Source organism: Cupressus sempervirens, chromosome 6 (genome assembly GCF_028749045.1).
Source record: "Cupressus sempervirens isolate cs-2001-9-10 chromosome 6, ASM2874904v1, whole genome shotgun sequence".
NCBI lineage: Eukaryota > Viridiplantae > Streptophyta > Pinopsida > Cupressales > Cupressaceae > Cupressus > Cupressus sempervirens.
In genome coordinates, this window is record NC_143123.1 from 40,157,217 (window position 1) to 40,171,519 (window position 14,303).

The following is a 14,303-nucleotide window of genomic DNA, read 5'->3' on the forward strand; positions in this document are numbered from 1 at the left end:
TTACACACACACACATCTCTTATCATTACAAGAACACACCAAAAAACACAAAATAACTCCCATCCCAAGGTATTTCACAAAGGTTCACCAATGGAACCTTGAACATAGGGTGAAGGTGTGCTTTTCAAAGGAGGTTTGCCATATCATATCATATCATCCGGGCTTCACAATTCAACAAAATATCATACCCTTTTGGGGCTTCATAAACATCCTCCACTACACACTACCATCAACTTTAGCTTCCTTGAAACCCATTATTCATTTACTTCCTTTCATCACCATTTTTCCCTTATCACCCCCAAAGTAGAATATGAATGAAAATGGCATACAATGGAGCCCATACTCAAAGGTCCTCAACTATGCAAGCCCAACTATGCCCTTCACCCTAGACTTCTCTTCCCTTCCCACAAGGGTGAGTGAAGCCCTCACACCCATGATCACATTCACATTCCAATCCAAACAAGAAAATAAAACCATGGAGAAAAACCAAGAAATCTTCAAGAACACAACACATTCTCACAATGCCACAACACAATATCAAAATCCATAATGCAACAAGAACACAACAATTCTCACAATGTCACAACACAATGTCAAAATCCATAATGAAAGACTCCCACTACAATGCATACTCCTTTGACACATTCCTCATACTTGCAAATCTACTTTACAATATTCAAGGATGAGAATGAAGCATAGTTTGAAACACCAACCTTGGTCCAAGCTAGGGTAATGATAGTTGTAGTAGAGCTCCCTTTCTTTTTTCCTTCCAAAATCTAACTGTCTCTAAACTTAGAGAGTGGGTGAAAAACTCACTAATTTGTCACCCTTCCTTTAAAAAGACTCTACCAACCTTTTTTAGTAGGAACATCAAGCCTCCTTTTTCTTACATTGTTGCTCCTTCAAAATAAGAAATTTGACCAAGTGGGATGGTGGGGGCACACTCATGGGGAAACCCCAAATTTCGAATTGGTTCAAGAGGGCATTGTTTAAGGGGTCCCCTAAGTTAGAAAATCACTAAAATGGTTGAATTTAGGCCCCTAACATGTTATACTACCATTAGGGTGGCTTATTTTCAATAAAAAGACACTTTAGGATCTCATTTAGGCCCCCTAAAATCCCTCACAAGTTTGAATTCGAAAATCAGCATGATGTTGACCCATCCTAAAACTCTTTCCCAAGTCGATGTACTTAAACATTAATTGAAGAAAATGAAAGAACTAGGATTAAGTGACCTTGTGACCAACACTCTAGGTGACATGTCATCAACACATAGACAAATACAAGCATCAAGTGACACATTAAAATACATTACACTTCACCATGACATGTCCTTAATGCATCCAAATTATGATTAAACATTTCCTCATGCAAACAAATTTACATTATGAACAAAACACTTTCACAATGAGGCTTTTGAATCTTCCAAAGATTTTCCTTGGTTAAATTGTGTTCTCATAGGTTTGGAACTTGTTTCCCCCAAAAATTTCCATGGTTTCACTTCCTGCACATTCAACTCAAGCATCAATAGTCCAAGGAGGTTATATAAATAAATATCATAAATGTATATTATTCCAAATGTTACATAATCTTATTAGCATAATTCAAATAAATTTCCTTTCCTAATCATTTCAAATAAATTATTCAAAATTTAAAATATCAGGATCTGCATATCACAAGCCATCAAAATCAAACCAACATTTGTCTGCATATCACATTAAATCATCACGATCAAATTAACATTTATCTACATATTACATTAAATCATAAACCATCATAATCGAACTAACATTTATCCACATACTACATTAAATCATTATTAACAAATTAACATTTATCTGCATTTAAATCATAAGCCATCGTAATGAAATTAACATTTGTTTGCATATCTCATTAATCATAGATCATCATAAGCATTATATTATAATCTAATCTTATCCATATGTGCTCAACCATTCCATTCACAATATCAGGTTCATAGTGCATGTTGTAGAAACATAACACTACTGTAAGTGTCAAAATCAATAGATAAAGTAAGCCATTGTCTTACTAGATCTTGAATAATGTCAAATATCCAAATATCGAATATCAGACGTGGTAACATACCTCCCACATAAACATTGAATCACAAGCATTTATGCAATTCAACCTCTATCAAATCAATTGAAAAGATCTAGTTCATGAATGAAATCATTAATTATATCATTTAGGCCTTAATGTGCGGACATAAGTGTGGATCATCAAAAATGCATATATTAAAATAACATAACCCTATAGTCTTGAAAGTATATCAAAATATCAAATTTAAAGTATCGTAATGTGAGTATGTCATCTACACTATGATGGATCAGGTGAGGCCTCACAACTTGATCAATAGGTGTTCTCATTGCAATTAGGTACAAATAGAAAGTTTCCTATGTTGAATGCTTTTGGAGGGTGTAAACTTGACTAGTAGGTTTTTTATTACACATGGTATCGTGGAAATGGTGTCAATGAATAGTTATTGTTATGTTGAAAGATTTGAATTTGTAGTGTGTTTTCTATTAGTGCATGATTAACCTTATGAGATGCAAACTTGATCAATAGGTGCTATTGTGTAGATGTGCAAATAGAAAGATGCCTTTGTCGAATGGCTTGGGAGGGTGCAAACTTGACTAGTAGGTGTTCTTATCATACATGTTATTTTTCCAGTAGTGTCAACAACATATTATCATATTGCAAGATTTGAACCTTTAGCGTTACTTCTTAAGGTGCATGATTAATTGGTTATAAACTCACAAATATGTTGTGAGGGGAGTGAACTTTACTTCGTGAAAAAGGAAAAAGTATTATTTACAAAATATAAAATGGAAGGTTGATGTAGGAACATCTAGTGGTGTAAGGGAAATCCTATATCACCCAAAAATATGCTTAATGTTAATTTTTTTTTAATGCATTTTCATTTCTGGATACCCATTTGGGTCAAATAAAGATTCAAACTCTCATAGTTCCACTATTGGTTTTCTAGGTTAGAGTTTTTGAGCACCTTGGGATATGTGCCAATGAAAAAATAAGTTATTTTATAATTGAGCCATAATTATGATAAGTTAGAGAGTGTAAGTTGGAGGGATGATTACACTTGTAATTTAAAGCACACTTGAAAAAGAATCACGTCAAAAGGCTTTACGGTTTGAAAGTTATTATAGTTTTAGGTTGCCTAGAGACCCCCTAAGAGTACTTCAAAGTCATATCCAAGGCACTAAATGGATTTGTATAGGCCCAATAAATGGGGGAAAAGAAAATTTTGTTCCATAGGGCTATAGAGCACTTGAAGAGCTTTTCAAAAATGTAAACGGTTCGTCAATCAGAGTCTCAGATCAAAAGTTATGTCTCCCAAAAGTTGGACTACTATTTCTAGATTCTTGTAATTTTACATCAACTTCTGATGTGTTTTCTAGAACCTTCTATTTTGGCAGTGGATGTCAAGTGGCATATTCTAAAATATATTCCTAATCCTAAACCTAATTGGTGGTTACTTAAGGACATTTCTAACATTGTAAAGGCAATTTTTGGTGGAGTTTGGGAGAAGGTAATGGAGGAGGGTTTTTCACTAGGATCAGACTACATTGTAAGCCCATAGGGCACATCTTTGAGTCTATCCTCATTGTACTGAATATAATAAGCATATCACTTCTGATAATAATATTCCCCTTTTCTTGTTGTGTTCATTTTTGGTCTTGGATTATGCCCTCATCAAGTGGTATCTGAGTAGGCTTTCCTAAGTGTGTAGATAGAGCGCCAACTGTGAGGCAGTTTGCACCAGAACTATGTGGTTGTAGGTTTTGATATAAGAAGATGTCTCCACAAAGGGAGTGTGGTGGAAGGATCAAAGTTGTTACTCCTGATGTTAGAGCCCTCCAGAGACAAGTCCAGGCATTGTAGAAGGAGATCCTAGAGGGATGAATGTTGTCATAGGTGACGAAATTGAGGAAGAAAATGAAGAAGGATGAAATATTGGACAGGAAGGGAAAGGAGATGGAGAAGTTCTAAACTAGGCATAGGAGAATCCTTTTAGGGCCATTACTAAGCTTGGAAAAAAACCTAAAATTTACGTCAGCATGTTTTTGAGATATCTAAACCCGAATGAGTTGATCGACTGGATCAATGAGTTGAAGGAATATTTTGAGTATGAGGATATCGAGGACCCAGATAGAGTTAAGTTTATGAAGGCCAAAATGAAAGGCCATGCCAAAGTCTAGTGGCAAGAGATTCAATTAGAAAGAAATAGAAGAAGAAAGGAGAAAATTACAATATCGGATCACATGGTGGACAAACTAAAGAAGCTGTTCATTCCTATTGATTACAAGCTTGATTTGTTCAAGAAGATGCAAGGGTTAAAGAAAGTGGGAAAATCTATCCAAGAATACATAGAGGAATTTTACCAAGTCCTTATTAGGGCAAGGCATGTGGAAGAAAACAAGGAGAAGGTTGCCAGTTACCTTAGTGGGTTAAGACCTAGCAGTCAGGAGGAGTTAAGTTTGGTTAGAATGACTAGCATTGAAGAGGCATATTAGTTTGCCTTGTGAGTTGAGGAGAAGTTTAAAAAAAAGTTTGATTGAAGGAAAAGAGGCCATACTCAAGGAGGAAGGGGTGGTAGCTGGTCATTTGGAGGCTGAAATGAGAACTAGAAGAAAAATGAAGATGTGGGTACCAGCCAAAACTAGAGGAACAAGGGTTTCAACCACTCCTATGATTAGAACTTTGGAGCTCAAAGAGGAGGAGGTAGAGGGCGTGGACAAGGTTTAGGAAGAGGACACTTTTGTGATACCTGTTTTCATTGTAATGAAGAAGGTCATCATGCCTTCAAATGCCCTCAACACCAAGGAAGGATAGATAAGAGAGTTACTGGTCAAGCAAGAGTTGCTCATGTTGATGATGATGCACAATCATTGTATTCAAAGGATACAGAAAGAGTAGAGGTTCTAGTTAATGAAAAGGTCTTACTAAGTGGTGGGACCTAGACAAAGGAGGAATTTGTTTTGTACTAGGTACAACTGTGAGGGTAAATGTTGTGATGTGATTGTTGATGGTGGAAGCACTGACAACTTGGTGTTAGAGGAGATGGTCTCAAAGCTAAATCTCAAGAGGGAGAAACACCCCCAATCTATCAGATTTCTTGGGTGTAGGATGATCATAAGGTCCTAGTTAGTGAGCAATGTTTAGTAAAGTTCAAGATTGGGAGTTATCATGATGAGGCTCTTTGTGACATCATTCCAATGGATTTCTGACATTTATTGTTTAAAAGATCGTGACAGTTTGATAGGCATGCTATACATGATGGTCATGCAAATACATATTCTATAACAAAGGATGGAGTTCACCACAAATTGAAGCCCTTGATAAAGGAGGGTGAAAAGGTATGTAGTAGTGCTAGGGTTTGTCTTGTTGATGGAAGAAAATTTTTGGATGGCATGAAACATCAGCATATGTGTTATACTTTAATTCCTAGAAAAGATAAGGAAGGTAGTAGTGAAATTCCACTTGAAGTTTTAGGTCTATTAAGTGAGCATGGAGATGTCATCTTTGATAATGTTCTAGAAGGGTTTTCGCAAGTAAGGCAAAGTAGTGATCAAATAGATTTAGTCCTTGGAGCTAGTTTTCCTAACAAGGTTGCTCATAGGATGACTCCTACAGATTGAGGAGCTAAACAAACAAGTTCAAGATCTATTGAGAAAAGGTTTGATTCAAGAGAGCTTGAGTCAATATGCAGTACCTACAGTGTTGGCACCAAAGAAGGATGGAGAGTGGAGAATGTGTATAGAATCTCGGGCTATAAATAGAATAACCATCAAGTATTAGTTTCCTTTGCCAAGAATGGATGATCTTATGGACTATTTGAGTGAAGCTCAGTACTTCACAAAGATAGATCTCAAGAGTGGCTATCACTAGATATAGATATGAGAGGTAGATGAGTGGAAGACTACATTCAAGACCAAGAAGGGTCTATATGAATGGTTAGTCATGCCATTTGGACTGACCAATGAGCCAAGCACCTTCATGCGGTTTATGAATGAGGTACTAAAGAATTTTTTGGAAATTATTTATTATTGTCTATCTAGATGACATTTTGATTTTTAGTAAGTCTTTGGATGAACATTTATTACACATTCGTAGTGTCCTTGAAAGGTTGAGGGAAGATAAATTGTTGATTAATTTGAAAAAGTGTAACTTTTTCAAAAGAGAGTTAGTCTATTTGGGGTTTGTTGTAGCAACTGAGGGTCTCAAAATGGACCCAGAGAAGGTAAATGTCATCTTGGAATGGCCTACTCCAAAGTCTACCACTGAGGTGAGGTCATTCCATGGTCTAGCTAGTTTTTACAAGAAGTTCGTTAGGAATTTCAGTAGTATATGTACACTCCTAACTAAAACAATGAGGGATAGAAAAAAAGTTCAAGTGGACTATAGGAGCTGCAAGGAGTTTTGAATTGCTAAAGAAGAAGGTGATATCAAAGCCTGTGTTGGCACTTCCTGATTTTAAAAAAGTGTTCCAGGTGGATTGTGATGCTAGTGGCAGTGCTAATGGGGTTGTGTTGAGCCAAGAAGGTAAACCTATTTCCTATTTTAGTGAAAAATTGAATTATTGAAAGAAGAAGTATTCTGTTTATGATCGGGAGTTCTATGCAATAGTTTAGGCCTTAAAGAAATGGAGCCATTAATTTTTGCCAAAAGAATTTGTCTTGTATATTGATCACCAGGCCTTGCAATACCTAAATAACCAAGGTAAATTGAATCAAAGACATTTGAAATTGGTAGAGTTCATGCAAAGCTATACCTTTGTATTGAAACATAGAAGTGGAAGGTCTAATAGGGTTGCAAATGAATTAAGTAGGAGATAGTTGTTACTGACAGTAATGCAGGTTGAAGTGGTTGGGTTTGATGAACTCAAGAATCTATACCCTGAGGATCTTGACTTTGCAGAGCCATGGAAGGCTTGTAAAGAACCTGTTACTCTAGACAGGACTAGGTGGCTAGAATACTTGATTTAGGATGGTATGTTTTTCAAGGGTAGCCAATTGTGTATCCCAAGGAGTTCTATGAGGGAGAACTTGATCAAGGAGAAACATAGTGGAGGGATGGCATGACACTTTGGTCGAGATAAGACCTTTCCATTATTAGAAAACATTATTTTTGGCCTCAATTATCATAGGATGTGAAGAAGTTTGTGTAGAGTTGTTAAGATATGTCAAACAACTAAAGGATTCAGTCAAAATATTGGACTCTATTAACCATTTCCTATTCCATCAAAGTCTAGGGAGGACTTAAGTATGGATTTTGTTCTTGGATTGCCAAGGACATAAAGGGGTAATGACTTAGTATTTGTGGTGGTTGATAGGTTCTCCAAGATGGCACACTTCATTCCATGCCAGAAGACTCATGATGCAATACATATTGCAGATTTATTTTTCAGAGAGGTGGTGAGGCTACATGGTCTCCCAATAAGTATTTTTTCTAATAGAGATACTAAATTTGTGGGGTATTTCTGGAGGACTTTGTGGAAGAAGTTGAAGATAGAATTAAAGTTTAGTTCTACACATCATCTGTAGACTACTGGACAAATAGAAGTAGTAAATAAAAGTTTGGGCAATTTGCTGAGGTGTTTAGTAGGAGATAAGCCCAAGTGATGGGATTTGATTCTACAACAAGAATTTTTTTAAAATAATAATTATGTAAATAGGAGTACTGGTAGATCACCATTCCAAATTGTGTATGGGATCAGTCCAAGGATTGCACTAGAGTTGAGGAAGATTGAGCAAGGGGAGAGGACAAGTGCTGAAGCAGAAGACTTTGTTGAACATGTCAAGAACCTACATGAGGAGCTACATGCACATATTACTAAGATGAACCTACAGTATATGGCTAGAGTAGATCAAAAGAGGAGACATAAGGGGTTCCAAGTTGGGGATTTGGTTATGGTATACTTGAGGAAGGAACAATTTCCAGTGGATTCCTATAACAAGTTGAAGATGAAAACATTTGGTCCGTAAATTTTTTTGAAGAAACATGATTCAGGGAATGCATATGAGGTGGAGTTACTAGATGGGATTCACATTTCTCATATTTTCAATATTGTAGACTTAACAAAATATCATTATGATGGTGCAAATGAGGAGTTGATGCTAGAGCCATGCCTAATTCCTACTTCTAAGAAGGAAGAGATTGAAGAAATTATGGATAGTGATGTGGGTCGAAGTACTAGAAACATGCAGTATGAAGAATACCTGGTGAAGTGGAAAGGACGACCAATAGAAGATTCAACTTGGATATCCACAATGGAGGTTGCCCATTTGGGTTTTCCTCTACTAGCTATAAAGTGATAGGGTCACTTTTCAATCTACCCTAGGTGTCTGACATGGGAGCATCCAGTGGTGTAAGGGAAATCTTTTATCACCCAAAAATATGCTTAATGTTAGTTTCTGTTTAATGTGTTTTCATTTCTAGATACCCATTTGGGTCAAATAAAAATTCCAACTCTCATAGTTCTACTATTAGTTTTCTAGGTTAGAGTTTTTGAGCACCTTGGGATACATGCCAATAGAAAATATGTTATTTTGTAATTTAGCCATAATTATGATGGGTTAGAGGGTTTAAGTTGGGGGGATGATTACAGTTGTAATTTAAAGCACTCAAAAAAAAGAATTAGGTCAAAAGACTTTACAATTTGAAAGTTATTGCAGTTTTAAGTTGCTTGGAGACCCCCTAAGAGCACTTCAAAGTCATATTTGAGGCACTAAATGGCCTCATATGGGCCCAAAAAATGAGGGATGAGAAATTTTTTCCATAGGGCTATAGAGTGCTTGGAGAGCTTTCTGGAAATGTAAATGGTTTGTCAATTGGAGTCCTGGATCAAAAGTTATGCCTCCTAGAAGTTGGACTACCATTTCTGGATTCTTCTAATTTTACACCGACTTCTGAAATATTTTCTAGAACCTTCTATTTTGGCAGTGGATTCAAAATGACATATTTTAAAATGTATTCCTAACTCTAAACCTAATTGGGGGTTACTTAAGGATATTTTTGGCATTGTAAAGGCAGTTTTTGGTGGAGTGTGGGAGAAGGTACTAGAGGAGGGTTTTTCTCCAGGATCAGACTACATTGTAAGCCCATAGGGCATGTCTTTGAGTCTATCCTCATTATACTAAATTTAATAAGCATATCACTTCTAATAATAATATTCCCCTTTTCCTGTTGTGTTCATTTTTGGTCTTGGATTGTGCCCTCATCAAAGCCATTAAAATGGTCAAATATTCATTAAAAAATTATATGACAAGTAGGGGTGAGTGTCAAATTTGAGGCATGTTCATACTTGTGCAGCTAATAAAGATAATTTATGTTAGGAGCTTAGCTGCCTTCATTTTTTAGTACAAAGAGATACAAAGGTACTTTTTATTGGAAGCTTACCTGCTTCCATTTTTAAGTACAAAAGATACAAATCATTCAATTATGATAATCATCATCACAATAACAACTTTAAAATGACATATAGAACAATTTATTCAATCGAATTATAAATATTAAATCAGCTACTACTTTAACAACCATTAAATGAATTCATCTACTGAATCATTTTCCTCACATAATCTGACCAAAGGTGAATGTGAGAAGCTGTATATTTTAGGAATCCTCAAAGTGGAAAATTGTATCCACAGGCTAGAATTTTCAAACAAACCAATTGTCTCTATTGTGTCAATGACATGGACACAGTGTGCATAACAATACAAATTAAAAATCAATTAAACAATGTTTAGTGTCCATTTGGTTCATGGAAAATAAAAAAACTAGGCTTTCTACAAATCTTGGTTTAGCCAAATCAAGGTTTTGCAAATCTTCATTCTGATTTTTGGGATTATATTTGAACCATTTGTTTCACTTGGAAGATGCATGTGAAGAACATTTTTTAGTGTAAGCTTGGAGTTGAAAGAAAATTTCAAAAAGTAGTCCAATATACTATTTTTACACTCCTTAAAAAACATAACCAGGTTTTGATTATCAATTCCTACTTGCTAGTAGGAAGTTGGAAAACTTGGTTTTGAGGCAAAATTGGAAGTTTGGTATGCTAATTCCATTTTTCCAATTTTGAAACAAACACAAAAAAATTCAAATTTGGATTTTGAAAAAGCCAATTCCTATCATCTTCCAGGAACCAAATAGAAAAAGGAAAACATCTCTTTAGTTGAAGAACAATGGAATTAATGGCAACAATTAAATGCCCACCAAAATCTAATGAAATTTATGGGTCAACAGTGGTTACTCCACCAACCCCCTCTGATCTATATATGATGCTACCATGTCTTTCTTATTAGGCATTGTTTCAATGAAGGAAAAAAATCTCAAAGTTATAGTAACAAGTCGTTCCTTGTTCGTCCCATAGAGGAAACTCAAAGGTTGCTATTTTTTCTATCCAACTTTGATCAAAATCTGATTTTCACAATGGAAAGCATCCATTTCCATGGTTGTAATGGAGAAGAAGATTTGGCACAAACCGTGGAGCGCGCATTGAGAAAATTGTTGGTTCCATATGATTATATGATTGGGAGGTTGAAGCTTAATTATGAACAAGGGAGTCTGGAGACTAACTTTAGTGGAGAAGGAACTATCTTTGCCTCTGCTTCTTGTGATCTAAGAATAGATTAGTTGTCTGATATTTCATTTGCGAATCCATCCTTTGCGCAATAAATAGAACAAAAGCAAGAGAGGGACATGAAAAATAAAATAAATGCAGAGTTTAAAGGGTTTTTTAAGCTAATACCGTACAATATATGACCAAATATCAAATCATAGCATGTGGCTCAACTAATAAACGTAATGAGCATATATCAAAACACAAAGAGATCTTAAGATTTTATGATTGCAAGATATGTATGTTGCAACATAGATTAGTAGAAGGATTCATCATCAAATGAAAGCCCTAGAACTTTAATATATGTAAGCCACCTTTATTAACTTAGCCTAATACTACTCCCACAGGCCCTATGTATACAAAACCCTTCCTTTTACTTTCTGTTTTCTTCCTTTTCCATTGAAAAAGATCACAATAGAGACATGGATAAGAAGGGGAATATCATGTATGTCATAACACAATCAATAATAATTTAATGACTTTTAGTTTCCTTAGCATTCTCCCAACTTAGCAAAACCATGAAGTTACCCTGAATAGTGTTGAGAAGATCATCGTCACGCGTAGGAACAACACTAAACACTCCTACCTACACTTTTCTGTGTAAAAATAAAATGATGTTTCACTTCTTTTTTTCTTTATATCCCTACAATGTCAAAATTTTGATGATAAACTTAATTGTCATTGACATTTTGACTAAAAACTTAAGCGTCATCAAAATTTTGACTAAAAACTTAAGTACCATCAAAATTTTGATGTTATTAAGATCATATAAAAAAAGTGAATTTGACAGGTCATATTGGCCCATTGCCAAAAATTTAGGTCAAAAATGCAACCCAAATGTATTAGAGCATACAAGTTGCATCTTGAAACATGATAACCTAAACTAGTTCTTTCAGATGCTTCAAGAGCAACTTGTCAAGGAGTAAGGTGGCTTAAACTACGAGGACTAACTCGACATCTATCCTAAGTTGTGTGGCATTGTCATAAAATATTTTACTCTGGATAGTCATTATAGTGTCTTTTATTTTTAACACCTTTTGTTTCTCAATCATCTGAAGAACAAGGATCATATTTCTATTCCATTCTTTAAATATAATATGTGGAAAGCAACATTGTAGAAATTGTTGAAGTGAAATCAAAGGGGAAGAATTATGTTATCCTTCACCAAGGCTTGATGTAGCCTTCATAAATTTTTTATTTGGCCAACCCTTGAGTTCCAAACCCTAAAAAAAGCTAAAAAGGTCTACAATGTCAACTCAGAGGTGGAAATCATTGAACGCCCCCACCACACTAACTATATTGAAAAGGATAAAGAAAACATCGAAGGGCTAATTGATGAGTTCAAGGAGTTTTAGGACAATGAGAAAGACCCCAAGAGGCGCACTTCCTATAGGGTCTCAAGAATCCCTAAAAGAGGCATGTCCCTTTCTCTCTCTTTCAATCCTCTCCCTCCCCTCCCACCCAACCCCCTCCTCCCATAAAATGGATTTGGTTAATATCAAAATTGTGGAAGTGAAGATCAATGATGGCTTGATGGAAGTCATACAAACCAATTCTACCATTGTTGGTATCAATAAAATTGGTTTTATTGTGCCACATAAGTTCAAGCTCCAAATTGTTGGTCTCAAGTGCACTATCAAATAGATAAAGGATGAAATTACAGGTCTCAACAATAGGCTAAATAATGTTAGCAAGTTTTCCCTAAAAGTGATGTAAGTTTGTACCTCCATCCTTGCAGAAGAAGGATTTTGGTAAGAAGATGATGGATGAAGTTGATAGTAGGGATAGATTAAATTTCTAAATGAGGAATGGGCCAACATCCTCTTGTCTAAGAGGTTGGGAAGGGACAATAGATTTTGTTTATGTGTGGCTCTTGTTTTGTTGGTTTTGGTAACCTAAAGGGATGTGGTTATGGTTTCTCTAGTAGCTTGGTCACTACGTTAAATTGTCATTGGTAGCAACTTGTGTGGCATGTTTTAGCTAGTATGTTTAAGCCTTGTTATATTAGTTTTAGATTAGCCTATGACTGGTTATACGAATCTAGTTGGTGGTTTGCTACTTTATGAAAAAATGTTTTTGATAGAGGTAGATCATGGATGTTGTATCTTTCCTACTTTTCAATTTTGCGATTTTGTGTTAATATGTTGTTAATCAGTTTATAGTCCACTTTGATTCTGTACCTCGACCAACACCCATTTTTATGTTGCCACATTTATCAAAAATAATATATCAAGTTCTAATACATTTCAATATATTATAATAACATTCTAATAAATAATTGTAATAATATTCTAATATAATAGTATAATATATTATAATACAATATAATGTTAAATTACAATAATACTATAGTATATTATTTTAATAAATTATAATATTATTTTAAAATATATTGAGAAATCAATATTAAACAATATAATATTATAATATTTTATTATTATATATTATAATCTAATATTCATAAAATTATTATATAGTAGACATTTTGTGATGCATTACATATCAAATATGCGATCATGCATTTGATAGCTATCTAATACCTATCAGATATTTGATATGACTTATGCCTCATATTTTTCTTTGGTGAGATATACTGAAACCCAAGCCTACTAAAAAACCCAACACACCATTTCATACTTTTGAACAAATGAAAATGTATATTTTTTTTCACATCACCACTTTTTCGCATACCACGATCTTGCACATACCCTATATGAAAAAGTAAAAATTGAAGAAGTAAAAATTGAAGAAGTCATTGTCACTCATATGATTTGAAAGAACATTTTTCCATTTTATGTTTTAAGTTACTCCCAAGTATTCATATAGACATATAAATGAACAATTAACTATAAAATTGTCAAAGAAATACTATTTAGAATTTTAAAGAAGAAATGTGACTCTCCATAGGAGAAGTTGACTAATTGTATCAAGGAATGACAACTTGTATTACTGCTATTACTACTATGTACAAATATATTCTTAGATGGCCTACTTCCACTAAGAAACACAAGAAAAAGAGTGAGTCCATTGGTTTTGAATTGAATAAGTTGGCAATTTAATTTAATAAATTTGTAGGCAATGATGGTGCCAAAAGGGAAATGATCAATTTAATACAACTAGAATGATTTTTGGTATAGAAGAAAATAGATTATTATGTCAGATCTTTATGGAATGTCAAGGATATGGTAGAAGCTAAAGAGGATCACTTTGTCAAGGTACTAGACAAAGAAAAGAAAGAGGAATTATCAGATTTAAATGACTTAATTACTAATCTTTGACTTACTATTATAGCGTAATAGTTACAGTTCAATGCTTCTAATTATCATCAATCATGGAAAATTTTCTATCTAAAACTCAAAGTGAAACAGAAGAAGATTTCCCCTTGAAGGTAATTGATGTTTTGATGAAAATTTTGTTATCATTTTTATAACCTTTGTTCTTGATAGAAAATGGGGACAATGGTAGAAAGGGAAGTTGTGTAGAGGACTATAATAGAAGGAAGATATATGACATAGTATTAAGATGAATAATGATTTGAGGGAGATCTTTTTAACTAATGTAAAAAAAATGATCAATTTTACTCCTTTTCAAAAGTTACCATCAAGTACAAAGGGAGAGATTGTTGGAAGGTAGTCATTGATGTCAA